This window comes from Spea bombifrons, chromosome 4 (assembly GCF_027358695.1).
Source record: "Spea bombifrons isolate aSpeBom1 chromosome 4, aSpeBom1.2.pri, whole genome shotgun sequence".
Taxonomy (NCBI): domain Eukaryota; kingdom Metazoa; phylum Chordata; class Amphibia; order Anura; family Pelobatidae; genus Spea; species Spea bombifrons.
In genome coordinates this window covers 12,002,300-12,017,807 of record NC_071090.1, presented here as the reverse complement: position 1 = coordinate 12,017,807, position 15,508 = coordinate 12,002,300, and positions in this window count along the sequence as shown.

Below are 15,508 nucleotides of genomic sequence, written 5' to 3'. Positions count from 1 at the left end.
AAGTGCATTAAAATGAAAAGGCAAACAAGGATAGTAGTTTGTATAGTAGTGATAAGTTAATGTTGATGAATAATAATGCAGATCCAGAGAGCACACATTTAGTGGGTTTTGAATAGCTATATATTGCAAAAAATGCTACATATATTTACAAAATGTGGGGTTGGGTAAAAGTGGGAAAAGTCCATAGTGCCATAGTTTTAATACACCATACAATTCATTAACATTCTACTTCTCTCTCAATGTTATGTTTGTAATTATAAAAAGTAATGATACCCCATGCTTTCATCCATATTAATTACTTTCCTGTACGGTATCATGGATGTGCTTTTGTGAAGTGTACAGTTCCATCATGTCAATAGTAAAAGGAGCAGTAAAGCACTCTGGCTTATTGCATATACATTATTTTATTAGCTGTCCAAACATTGTATCCGTGGTATTTTGCCTTGCAGGTTAATATTGGGATTTTTGCTATAGTTACATAAACTAGGGCAACTTATACATTGTTTTTTTTTGTTTTCAGAACACTTTAAGCTATTTATAGATACATAGTTTAGGTGAAACCGTGCTTCCAAATTATATATTGATGAAAATCCAAAAAAAAGAAACCCCTTTTATTTCCCAATGAATTTCAAAGTTGAATAATTTTCTGAAAACATCTAATTCCCTTTTCCAAACTTTAAAGAGGGATGTGTTTTACATAGATGTAGATTGCATCCGTATCCTTAGAGTGATATCATCTGAAGTGAACAAATACCTCATCAGAACCTTTTTTTCTGTAAGAATATGAAACATAACTTAATTTTTAGAAATGAATGTGTTTTTATATTATAGTGGGGGTACTTGTGACATTAAAATCCCTGATCCCTGCATGGTAACAGGGATCAGCCTTTGTCCAACTTGAATTTCCCTTCCAGTGTCTGTTACCATGGTGGCAAACAGCCATAGTTGGGCAGGCTACTGCCTGAAATCATGAAACTGAGCATGGTATAGTGACTTTTTAGGGGTAGTGGACAGCTGGTCCTAAACATGACCACACCTGGTCCTGGGTACAGCTGCTCCCCTTCCCTCTAGCCACAACACAGGTTACAATTTGGACACCTGAAATATTGTGGGGTATGGTAATAGACTTCAATATACTATGTACATTATATAGTCAAAAGTATGTGAACACCTATCCATCCCACCTATATGAGTTCTGACCTTGTGGTGCCACAAAGTTGGAATTATACAATTGTCTAAATTGTCCTTGTATGCTGAAACATTAGCATTACCAATATGCCAATATGAATAAAAATAGTAGCCCCTGCTGACAATAAATATTAATATTAGCACCTGCTGACAATATATGTTAATATTAGCCCCTGCTGCTGATATATATTAATATTAGACCATGCTGCCAATATATATAAATATTAAACCCTGCTGCCAATATATAAATAAATATTAGCCCCTGCTGCCAAAACATATATAAATATTTGCCCCTGCTGCCAATATATATATAAATACTAGACCCTGTTGCCAATATATTTTATAGTGAAAAAATTGGACCCTACCCAAGCATTTCCTGGGGGCCCCGCTCAACGCTCCCTTGCATGTAATCATTCCCTCCGCTACCACACCAAAAAAAATATTTGCCACACTGACTGCAGATCAGGGGAAGACAACGAGTCAGTCCTTCTGACTGCACCGTGACATTGAGAGGTACTCTCCCCTGTAATCATCCCCAGAGTCCCTTTGTCCCCTCATTCACTAAACCATACCGCTCTTTTACTTATACCCTGTAGTTCAGGTATAGATCAAATAAACAACACATGGAAACAGCACATGCAACTGAATAAGACAAAAAAAAATTGTATTTGCAGGTATACATAAATAATGTATGGAAACATAGCATTGCAGGTATAAACCAACAGAACACACAAACCCAGCATTGCAGGGATAGATCAACTGGAAATCACATGTAAACTCAGCACTGAAGGTATAGATCAAATAAACAACACATGGAAACAGCACTCCAGGTATTGATCAACTGAATAAGACATACAAATCCTATATTTGCAGGTAAAAATAAATAATGTATGGAAACATAGCAGATACAGATCAACAGAATAACACAAAACCCAGCTTTGCAGGTATATATCAATTGGAAATTACATATAATCTCTGCATTAAATGTATAGTTAACCCCCCCCCTAAATTACAGGCATAGATCACAGGTCACACACCCCAAAGCCAACACTGGTATCCACATTGCCCACATAGAACCCAAATTTCACATACATAGGACGTGCCATCTTTGTTGCCAAACAGCCCAGCATGAGTCAACATTGTCCCCAAACAGATGAGCGTATGCCATCTTTGTCCCATAAACACGCTACCTCTGCCATCTTTGTCCCCCTGCTTATACCATCTTTGCTTTTTTCAATAATTCAATAATACACCTATGATTCACAAAGACTTTTACAATCACTCACTAATTCACTTTCATTCACACAATCATTTATTCTTTCACACAAATTATTTACACATATTCATTATTGCATTCACACATTAACTCATTCATTCTCTCTCTCATTCTGACTCTTTATTTCAATATTCTTGCCCCCTCTCCCTACCCTATCTACCCTTTCTACCCCCTCTCGTTCCCTCACTACCCTATCTACCTCTTCTCACTCCCTATCTACCCCCCTCCTCACTTTCTACCCTCCCCCCTTTGAAGTTCACTTACCTTGTAGTCCAGCGGTGGGATGGCGCGGCTTCACTGCTGAGCGCCAGAATATGATGTCATATTCTGGCGATCAGCTTGAAATGTCGACCAAGGCACAGGCCTTGCGGAGAACAAGTGAGAGACACCGAACGGTTGCTGAAAACATTCCTCAGAGACCGTTCGGCGCCTCTCTCTCCTCCGCTCAAACATTGAAAAACAACCCCAAACGTTACAGTACGCACATCCTGGTAGGCATAGTTATCCTGGCATAAACCAAACCCAGAATTATCCATCAGACTTCCATATAGTGAAGCATGATCCATCACTCCAGAGAACACATTTCTACAGCTCCAAGGTCCAGTGGTGGCGTGCTTTATACCACTCCATTTGATGCTTGGCATTGCACATTGTAATCTTCAGTTAGGGTACAGCTGCTTGGCCATAGAAACCCATTTCAGAAAGCTTCTGGTGCACAAACCTTGTGCTGATGTTGCTTCCAGAGGCAGTTTGAGTGATGCTACAGAGGACAAGCAATATTGTGAGCGTGTGTGGTCGACCCATTTGTTACTGAGCTGTTGTAACTCCTAGATGCTTCCACTTCAAAATAATGTCACTTACAGTGGACCGGACAGGTCTACCAGGTCAGAAAATTCATGAACATAATTGTGACAAAACGAAACATTCTTTGACAGAGCCACAGTTAAAGTCACTGTCAAAGAATGTTATAGTCAAAGTCTAGTCAAGTGGCCAGTTGTGCCACCGAATCAGCACACCATCCATGCCCATCTTTTCCTGATTTTCTAACGCATATTGATGTAATGTGATGGGACTGGGAGTAAAAAAAATTATGTTTAATACATTAAAAAACAGCTAATCTTTGTAACAAAAAAGATAAGCATCAAGATAACATTAACAAATTACAGTCCAGAGTGAGCCAACTTTGTCCCCAAACAGCCCAGCGTGAGCCAATTTTGTCCCCAAACAGCCCGCCCTGACACCAGTACAGGCTCTGCCACACCGACACCCAAACACACACACCAGGACAGGCTTTGCCACACCAACACCCAAACACACACACCAGGACAGGCTCTAACACACACACAACAGGACAGACTCTGCCACACCGACACCCAGACACACACACACGCACACCAGAACAGGCCCTGCCACACAGACAGCCAAACACACAGACACCAGAACAGGCCCTGCCACACAGACAGCCAAACACACAGACACCAGAACAGGCCCTGCCACACAGATAGCCAAACACACAGACGCCAGGACAGGCTCTGCAACACAGACACCCAAACACACACACACACCGGGACAGGCTTTGCCACACAGACAGCCAAACACACAGACACCAGGACAGGCTCTGCCACACCGATATCCAAACACACACACACACCAGGACAGGCTCTGCCACACTGACACCCACGTCCAAAATGCTTTCCACACTAGTTTGCTGTTTGTTTGTTTTTTCCCCCTTGTGTATCGATGTCCCAGCCAGCCCCCCCTTTGCTTTTAATGTATTCCCCCCCCTCACCCTTGTGTATTGCCCCATGTGGATATGTGCACCCAGCCAGTCCCACTTTCTACATTATGCCCTTTGTGTATTGCCCCATGTGGATTTGCGCCCCCAGCCAGCCCCCTTTGTACATTATGTCTCAACACCCTTGTGTATTGATTTATGTGATGTCCCCAGCCAGCCCCCTCCCTTGTGTATTGATGCCCCCCTTTGCATTGTTAATGACCCATGTATATTGAACCCAGCCACCCACCCCCATTGTTGACCCATGCAGACCCCCCTTTGAATATGGCTCCCCTTCTGCCTATTACCCCAACTATTTTTTTATTCTTTTTAATACTTACGTTTTTGCTGTCATCCTTCACTGCAGCTGTCCTCCAGCATGCTCCTCTAGCTGTCACGAGGAGCTGTTCCGTGTGACTCCGCCCCCTTGAGCGGCCCATCACATTGACAATGTGACGATGTGTCTCTCAAGGGGGCGGAGTCACATCGAACAGGACACTGTGCGGCACTGGGCAGGCACGCTGGCCGCTTAATGATTTTAAAGTGGCCAGCGTGTCTTACGGCCGCTTTAAGACTCGCAGCCACATCGGCTGCAATGGCATCTCGGTGTGCCGGCCAGTTCGGCCGGCCCACCGCGGATGCTACGGGCATTAAAGACGGCCCTGCCGTGGCCGAATCGGCCACTTAAATGGGCGGCCGCGCGGCCGTTTAATGTAGATTCAGGGCGGCCTGGGGGGCAATTGCCCCCCTGCCCCCCGGCCCAGCCCGCCCCTGCCCACTCTACTGTCAATGTTTGTCTATGGAGCTGGCTGCCTATGTGCTTGATTGTATTCACCTGCAATGAGTGTGTTTGAAACACTTAAAACTCAAAACTTAGGAGTGTCCATTTACGTTTTGCCCCTATAGTGTATATTACATTTACTTTTATGCTGCATGCTTGTAAGAATATTTGGCCCACCTCAATGTGAAGAGGTTTATCCCTTGGTGTTATTTGTTATTGTTCATGCTAATATATGGTTGACCTGACTGGTTGCGCCCGGGAGATGGGTCTATAACTATATGATAGAAGTTCAGGTTTTGGATGCTGCAGAAGCTCCTGGTTTGCATTTCTTGAAGTAAGATTAAGCAACTTTAAAGAAATTATGTACATTTAGATATAAATTCATGTTGTAGGGTTTTTTAGTAGTGATCTGTATATGTGTTATATAATATACATACTGTATGTCTACATATGCACACATATACACGGTATTAAGTCAATATTGGATTAGACCAACAGTGCATTACTTACATCCAATGTGTGCTAAGGAGCACATATGAATATCTAGATGTTTTACACAAAAATACAGTATTATACGTCATATTATGACTTTGCTGATTTGTCCCTTAAAGGTGCTAGGTTGTCAGCCAGGTAATCTGACTTTTCTAAAAATCAACCTTGTATGTACTGATTGTTTATACTTCTGTTTGTGTTTAAGTAGGACCTGGTAGGTAACTAAAATTCACATCCATGAAGTAACAGTATGATTTGAAGATTTCAAGCACACAAGTTGTCCTAATAATAGAATGTTGAATCTGTAAATGGAAGAATTGTTCATTTCTCCAAGGTAATGGCTTGGAATCTAAATTTGACTCACTGTGATCTAATTTGCATGTTTTGCATGGAATTGTAAGCTCTACTGGTAATATTAGGATACTTTTTTGTTAAGCATATATTATGATGCTATCACATTACACTATTTATGTGTATCTTTTTTACATTTGTAAAGATTAATTTATTCATTCACAAAATTGCGTATTTTATCTGGCATTAAAAATCTAAAATATGTCGTTTTGATCCACTTTCAAGCCACTGAGACTGGATGTGCAACCCATATGCCCACACAATTATTGTATGACGTGATCAGTGGAGGAAGGTTGTAAATGACAACAGAGTTCCAGAAGTAGTTTTATTTTAATATATATTTGGATTTTACAATGTGGAAGGATATGATATCACCAGGGGAGCTTATTAGTTGCAAGACAGATGCAAGGGGTCTAGAGAGATCCCAAAAATATACCTCGTCTTGTTGTACTGTTTGCTAGACGTGTACACAAGAACCAATACTGATTCAGACTAATTTCTGTTTGATTTTTGTTTAATTCCTTTTTTGACAATGAATTTCATTTCCTGCTCAGATGACCAACAGAGGAGGTGCGGGGGGACAGGATTCATTCCTTCCAACATCTGTTTGTTAAACTATTGCTCTAATCCTCTCCCTTCCCAGCTTCCATTCTGACATTAGTTATTATTTTTTCTCTCTCCTATGTGATGGGAGTAATGAGCGAAGTGTGCCACTATAACACACCATTCAGAAGAAACAAAAGGGAACATTAGAAAATCAGTCTAACCCCCAAAATGTGAAAAATAAAATTATACAGTATATAAGATAGTTGAAAATCAAAGACAAATGAGGTATTTCCAGAGATATGTTAATTAATATATTTTATTTTTTTGCGGGGGGGGGTTGTTGTGTCTTATACCTTCCTCTTCTTCCAGCTTCCCTGCCCATTACCTTGGGAGCCATTTAAAAAAATAACATCAGGGATAAAGTCCTTTCTCTATCCTACTTCTTGGGAACAGCCACCCTCAATTGCTTTAGTTCTGTTTCTAACTGTTATTATGTCCTCTTGCCTTCTCGTGTCACTACCTGTCTACTAGACCCTATTCCCGCACATCAGTCATCACAACTTGAGTCTCTCTTTAGCCATCTCACTTCTTTCCACTCGGTATCCAGGATTGTTAAAGTACCATGTCTATTCTTTGGAATTCCCTTCCCAATTCTGTGAGATTCTCCCCTACTTATTACAACTTTAAGTGCTCACTAAAAACCCACTTATTACCATCAACCTGCATCCTTAAAGAATCTAACCAGTTAATGTTATTGTCAATTTTGTATAATTTCAGTTTTATTGTTCAATATTTTCAATATCCCTGTATTGTAATGCTACAGAATTTGCTGGGGCTGTATAAATAAATGTACTGTAACACTGTAAAAAATCCTGCCAGAAATGGACTTCATTCAGTCACTTTCCATGAAAATACAGATCACACACTAAAATCATACTCACTAGTGAGCTACTGAACTCTAATGGAATAAATCCAAAAAAGTTTGCTAAACAATTAGATGCACATAAATGTTTGGCAGATCTATTGTTTAATCTCAGCCTAGCATCTGCTGATTAAATGTCAAAACCAATGTGTCTTATTCTAGCAAAGCAAACACTTGGGCTTCCAATAAGATCAAAGAAAATGTGAAAGTAATTTCAATAGTGTATTAATAAACCATAAATGTATAGAGGTTGTTGTAGAATGTCTTATTATAACTATAATGAATAGAGATTGTTGCAATTTTAGTCTCGTTATTACTATGTGGTCATATTTTTATAGATCATTGTAAAATGAAAGTCTTATATTTTCAAACTTTTATATGTTGTGAGAATTGTATTGGCATTGAAAAGGTTTAATTTTCATTAGGATACTTGTTTAAACGCTACGCATGTGCAGGGTGTGTATTTCCGCTTTCTACAGTGCATTAGATTTCTTTGGAAAGATTTATAGATGAAGGTTTTTATGGGGAAGTTACGGTCTAAAATCTACAATTGCATATTCGGGTTAAGACTGTTAAATTGCAAACCATGCATTCTTCACCACAGTTGACAAAAATGCATCTCTTCTGGAGATCTCCAACTGCTGGACTTCCATCCTTCCAGGCTGAAAAGAAATCCAAAGATCAGTCTACAAATAATAATACTTAATTTAATGATGAAAGATAGAGTGGTACCAGTATTGAGACAACAATGCATACATACACCATTACAGATATCTATTTTCTTTGCATGTAGCCTTTATCAAACCTTTTAACATATTCTCACCCCTTAAGGACAGAGCTGTGTTTTTCTTTCTTGTACTCTTCGTGACAATGGCTATTTGAATGCATCTGTAGTGTTTGTGTTTATCTGTTATCTTCTTCTCTCTCCTTTATTACACTCATATACAGAATATATATATATATATATATATATGTGTGTGTGTGTATGTATGTATGTATGTATGTATGTAACTGTGTTTTTATATATATACATATATAACACTTTTTTTAACACTTTTGTGGTACTCGTGTTTAGCTGTAATTTTTTCCTCTTTTATTTAGTGAACCCACACATATTATATATTCTTTTTGTTGTTTTTTTCAGGACACGAGGGGATTTCAATAGATATATCAGATGATCATATCATCTAATTTCCTAAAAAAAATATGATGAAAATGTAAAACAAGCACTTTTACTCATCTACAAAAGCTAATGAAGAAACTATTTAAAAATACCCAATGCTTTTTATCTTCTTTTTTTTTTTGCAAGTTATAGGGAAATAAGAACAAGAAGTGTTTTGCTATATCACAACATTTTTTTCCAGATCTGGTTATTCTACCCCATGTGCTATTTGGGACATCTTTGAAGCCGGCCAATGAAATTTATCCCCATCAAACCATATATTTTTGAAAACTAGACACCCAAAAGTATTTCAAATGCTGGTTTTTTAACACATGCACTAATTCTACTACCATCCTTTGTCAAACTTGTTTTTATCACATGAATTGTACTTCAGGTGTGAATTTATAGCTCCTGATATATGTCACTGTCAAACAACACTCCAATGTGTGTTAAACAACATCTCTTGAGTACAGTGATACCACTCATACATGGGGTTGTCTGGTTGTTTGGAGCTAAAAGGCCACATTTGTGAATTGTGCTTTTTCTTCATCTTGGTAAGTCTGTGCCTAGGCCCTGTTTGGGACATACCCCTTGGGTATTTGAAATGCTAGTGTTTTATCTCATTCCATGTCAGGAATTCTGCGTAAATACAGCACTAATTTTAACACTTGCTCATAAAAATAAACTTGCTTTTGTCATTTGTTTTATAGTTTTGGTCTTTTTTTCTACATTTTGTTGGAACAGAATGGTTCCCCTGACGGTGACATCACTGCATAAATATTTAAACGTGTTGCCCCATGTTTATAATTTCTTTTTAGCAATTTTTTCCATTTTTTAAAATGTTTCTAAATATTATACTAATCACATTGTGATTAGAAAGCTGGGCTCCATGGATTTGCATGATTGAATGCAGTACCTGTATTCCATCTGCAGGGTTCTCAGGAGGGTCTGTATCGAGGCAGTACAGCAGCAATGTTTAAGCGGAGAAAGCAAATGAAGATCGCTTTCTAAGCTTGTTTAATGCCATGACATGCCAGGCACGTCATTGGTTGTTAAGTGACTGTTTTTCTGTGACGTGCCTGGCACATCACTGGTCGTTACGAGGTTAAATACCATTATTTTGATCAAATCATCTAATTTACTATAAAGCATTGTCAACTTTCGTAAACACTCTAATACAGGACTGAACTGCTTTCACAGGAAACAAAGACGCAGTGTACCGTGTCTACAGCCGGCAGAAGCAATTAATGAACACAGTGCAAGGAGCGGTGAACTTTATCAGAAACGGAATATTAATGTGTGCACAGAAGGTGTCTTTATGTAAGACAAAGTGGAACAAACCCAGAACCAGCCAATTTTCAGCAACTGGGGATGCAGATGATACAAAACTCATTCCTTTGCAGGCATCATTACAAATTAACAATGTGTGACACCCACTATCACATTCTCACCTTTGGCCACCAAAACTGTGAACTACCTCACAAACTGCCACACATGTCATGCCTCCAACCTGATGCAGACATATTTTCACTCTTCTTGCTTGTTTTCCTAGCTTACTTATTATTCTTACCTTATTTGTCACTGTTCACAAAGCTCCTTGCCAATATTTCCTAGTACTTCTGACTCACTGTACTTTGCATTTGAATGGGGACATCACTTGTGACAGAGGTTGTGGAGGTTGATCACTCGAGAGGTATTAAATTGCGGAACAAGATACAAGGTAACAAAGTCTGTATAGATCAGGACAGTTATGAAGTGTGCAACATATAGGGTCTAGGTCCTGGAAAATTCAGCCAGTTCTAACTTGTGGAATTTTATTTTTACCTGATTAATATAATTTACAAACTATTATACAATAATAATAGCCTTCAGAAATGTAAAAAAAAAAAACAGACCTTTTTAAAATTCCCCTTACTATTTTTAAAGGTGGCAACAAACCAACTATTTGCAGTGTTAGGTGGTAAATGCACCAAATACTGCTTTAATAATGCTACACATTATTTTGCAATTTTGCAAGGGGTGCCGAGTGGTAGTTTTCAGCAACTGCTCAGCGCCCTTCTGTCTCCTCTGCTCCTTGCCGTTGCTGCCGCCTGCCTCAGCGTTGCCCCGACTGCAGTGGCGGGAGTGTGAAGCGTCTGTCTCGGGTCCTGGTGCTTCATGCTGAGCACCGGCATATGACGCCATATGCTGGTGCTCAGCAGTGAAGCCACGCGCACCGCGGCAGGACTGCACGGTAACTGATCAACAAAGGATGGTAGGGAGAGGGTAGGTAGGGAGAGGGTAGATAGTGAGAAGGGAGGGGGAGAGAGTAGATAGTGTGAGAAGGGGGTAGGGAGAGGGTAGATAGTGAGAAGGGAGGGAGAGGGGGTAGATGGTGTGAGAAGGGGGTAGATGGGGGGGGACCTTAACAGGTTGAAGGTGCGAGCTATCCTACCGGCTTGAACTTCATGGCTTTTGTGTCTGAAGCTCGCCTTGTCATTGCTGTACCTGAATGCACTGATGCGTTCCTGACTCTTTCCTGGCACTTCTTAGATCTAAACAGATTTCCTGGTTAGACCAGTTTGCCGCTTGGATCCTGATTTAGTTTAACATCTGTCCAAACTTATGGTTTGACCTCAGCTTGGTCCTAGTTTCGCTGCTGGATCCTGATTTGGGTTAACTGCCACCTGATCTTCTGGTTTAAAGGAGATACCAATATTTTTCAGGAATTATTTGCATTTTGTGCAGATTATGCTTTGTATATGCAGTGATGTGACAAAGTACACCCTATTTGAATTATATGGTTTTACATATCAGGACATGAAAACAATCATCTGTTCCTTAGCAGGTCTAGAAATTAGGTAAATACAACTATAGATGGACAACAACACATAACATATTACACTGTGTCAAGATTCAACAAAAGTAAAGCTAAAATCGAGAAGCTATGTGTGAAAAACTAAGTATACCTTAGGATTCAATAGCCTGTAGAACAACCTTTAGCAGCAATAAATTGTATATTTTTGGAGGTATGCAGAAGGAATTCCCAAAGTAGATTGCTCTATGGTATGCTGTTTATTGGGAGCCAGGAATAGGCTGTATCAAATATTGCGGGATCATCATATATTGGAACAAGACTCTCCACACACACATATCCATAAGTGTGGGTCATACCACCCAAATTCTTATGATTAACTATATAAAAAAGCATATTGTTTAACAAATGCACAAGCCAAAAAATATTCAGCAGAGAGGCATCAACTGTTGATTCCAATGGAATTCTATTATTACATGTTTGTTGTAATAAAATCCATTATGTTATTGTTGACATCTCAACTAATCTTCCTTCAGCCACAGTTATCCCTTAATTTCTAGTCAAATTACAATTTTCAGCTATAAAGAAAAATAGTTGATCTTAATAATTTGTAATGTTTTCCTGGAGCAAGAAAAAAATCACAAAAGACAAAACTTCACCTTTGAATTGGCACAAATGTGCATACCCAGGATTACAGAACTGAAAAAAATAATACCAATAATCCCTCTTTGAGCTTCAAGCCAAGCAAAAACACTCATGGCTTCTTCTTACGGAGAATATGTAAACCGTTATTACAGATAATACCATTATCTGAGAAACATAGGGATATCGTCAGTAGTAATATGAAGATAGAAATAAAGATAAGTAATATGAAGATAATAAAAATTTCTATAAACATTTATATTTTGTATCTTATATATTGATATCTGCTCTCTTTTGAATAATGCAACCTAGCAAATTTGAATTTTGTTCATATTCATTGCTTAAGTAAAATGTGTATTCCTAGATTGCATACTTTTTTGCCATTAAACTGATATTTTCAAGTTAATGTTCTACCTATAGTACTGAATAAAACATATGCATGTATGCATGTTCCACTGCATTGTGTTATGCATATGAGTAAGCACTTGGTGTGCATATTGTTACTCTATAATATATCAAGATGATTTTTGAATTAAAGTAGAAAATTACTTATCTGCTGGTTGTCTACTGGAATCTAGGATCATTGTCAACATTGTAAGCATCTATGTCAATTGTAAGGTTTGTCTAAAATAATTCTGATTTGGACAGAATTCTAACCAGTAACAGCTTGACATCTAAAATGACCAATGTGAGCTTACACAACTGTTGCAGTCGAGGCCTGTTTTATGCAAAATTATGCTAATATTTAATACACAATTTTGACAAAACACGTCTAACAATACAACAATAAATGTATCTGTTTCAAGAATACAGTTGAATTATGTAAAGATTAATACCAAGAGACGTTATGATATATAATATATATTATTAATTTCTCTGGCGGTAAAAACAATATATCAAAAAGGTTGCCATAACATAATTACAGACAGTCGACAATTATATTCTTCTTAGCTTTAGAGAGGATCAGCATATCAAAGGACTCCTTTGATGTTCAGTGTTCTAAATGGCTCTTGATTCCAGGTTCATATAGAAGACTTTATGTCAGGCACCATGAGGTATCTGTGGTGCGTGCGGAGGAGGAGCCCCATATGCAGGGGTGTCTAGAGAGTCCAAAACAACAGGGCGGTCAGAGAGGCAAGTCAATAGGTAAGCTGTAGGTCAAGGCAGGCAGCAATCCAAAGCAAGGTAAGAGAACAATCCGAGGTCAAGTTCAAGGCAGCAATCAAAAACCAATAGCAACAGTACAGCCTGACAGTACCCCCTAGATGAGCCCTCCGGGGGCGCCTAAGGCAAGGACGGTCAGGATGGCGATGATGGAAGGCGCAGAGTTTGGCAGGAGAAGGCTCCCAGGAACGGTTGGCCACACCGTAGCCCTTCCAGTGGATGAAGTATTCGAGGCAGCAGTGTCGGAGCCCGGATTCGAGAATGTGCTGAACCTCATATTCAGTCTCCCCAGCGATCTCAATGGGTTGGGGAGGTACAGAGTCTGTCGAGGCTCTTGCAGGGGGAATCCAATGTTTCACAAGGGATACATGGAAAACGGGGTGTATACGATAGGTTCTAGGCAACTGGAGATGGACTGCAGCGGGACCCACCATCTCTATGACAGAAAACAGTCCCAGGAACTGGGGACTGAGTTTCTTGGTGGGACAAGAAAGGCATAGATGGGTGGTAGAAAGCCAGAACTTATATCCCTGTTGATATAAGGTCTGGCTTAAAACGGGAAGTGAACTGGGTGCTGTGGTCAGACGTGACCGACTTAGGTAGACCATGTAGGTGAAAGATCTCCTTGAGGAAAAAGGAGGCGGTCTCAATAGAGGTAGGTAATCCCTTGGCTGGTATGAAGTGGGCCATTTTTTGAACCGATTCACCACCACCAAGATAGTACTGTAGCCTAGAGAAACAGGTAACTCGACTATAAAATCCATCATCACGTCAGTTGTTTGGGTACTGTCAGGGATTGAAGAAGGCCAGCTGGATGTCATTGTGACGTCTTGGAACTTGCACACATCTGACAGGCCGATACATAAGCAATGATATCCTCTTGCATTGCCGGCCACCAAAATAGGCGTCAGAGCAGATCCTCTGTCTTCTTTGTACCTCCATGTCCTACTGTTAACGTTGTGTGATGTAGACGTAGTATCTCTTGGCGTACAGGAGGGGGTACAAAGATATTTCCATGAAAGTAGAGAAGTCTGTCTCATCGTTTGAGGTCTCGGGTGGCTGTAGATCTCTCCGGCTCACTGTGGTAAAAAAATGTGTAGGATGTAGGATGGTCTCTTTGTTGTCCCTTGTAGTGCTGGTCTGATCTGCGGTGCACGAAAGGGCATCGGCCTTGTTGTTTTTTGACATGGAATGATTTGTTATGTTGAGCCGAAAACAACAAAGCCCAGCGAGCTTGGCGGGGCTTTAGGCGCTTGGCAGTGTGGAGGTATTCTAGTTTTCGGTGGTCAGTGTAAACCAATATAGGATGTGAAGCGCCTTCTAAGTAATGTCTCCACTCCTCTAGAGACAATTTCATGGCTAGCAACTCCGGTCTCCTACGTCATAGTTCCTCTCAGGAGGAGACAGTCTCTTGGAGAAGAAGGCAACCGAGTGTAGAATGTCCAGAGCACCATGTCTTTGAGACAGTATGGCTCTGATGGCAGAGTCAGAGGCGTCCACCTCCAAGATGTATGGCCTGGAAGGATCCGGAAAAGCGAGTATGGGTGCAGTGGTGAAGAGGCGTTTGAGGTGTAAGGAATTTTACTTTATTGAGAGGGGTATAGATAAAGTGGCATAAGTGGCAGAGGCTAATGCAATGAGGGAATTTAAGCATGCATGGCACAAGCATAAAGCTATTCTGACTCTAATATGAGAGCAAGGCTTGGTAAATGTAAAAATAGGCAGACTAGATGGACCAAATGTTTCAAAACAAACAAAAAAAAGGTACAACTTGGAAGAGAGGCTTTAAAAGGTAGTAGATGAGATTTAATATTGGCAAATTAAACTTTGAAAAATGAATGCATTTTGGATAAAAAAAATTAAATTATACCTAAAATTATGTGTTTAGGAAATCATGAAACAAGGACTTGATAGTAGTTGTAGGCAATAGTGATCAAAGCCAGCCACCTGCTACAAGGGCCTGTACGATATTGTCATGGATAAAAAGTAATGACTTATGGGAAAAGGGGTTAATGGGGTGGGAGGGGGTTTGCAAATGAGTGGGTCAGGTAAGGAGTATGTATGAATGTATGTGTATTATGTATGAATGTATGTATGTTAGAATGAGAATGTATGTTTAAGTGTGTACATGTGTAAATTTATGTAAGCATGAATGAGTATGTGTAAATGTTTGTGTTAACATGAATGTGTAACTGTATGTGTGTTAACATAGATGCATATGTAAGAGCATGAATGTGCGTGTGAGAAGTAGTGTGTGTTAGCATGAGTGTAAAAGTGTGTGTTAGTATGAGTAAGTGTATATTAGTGTAAGTATGTGTAAGCATGTGCTAGCGTGAGTGTGTAAGTGTGTGTACATATTGTTGCCAGTGTGTAGGGGGTGCAAGGGGCAGATTCGACCAATTGGATTTACATGCCC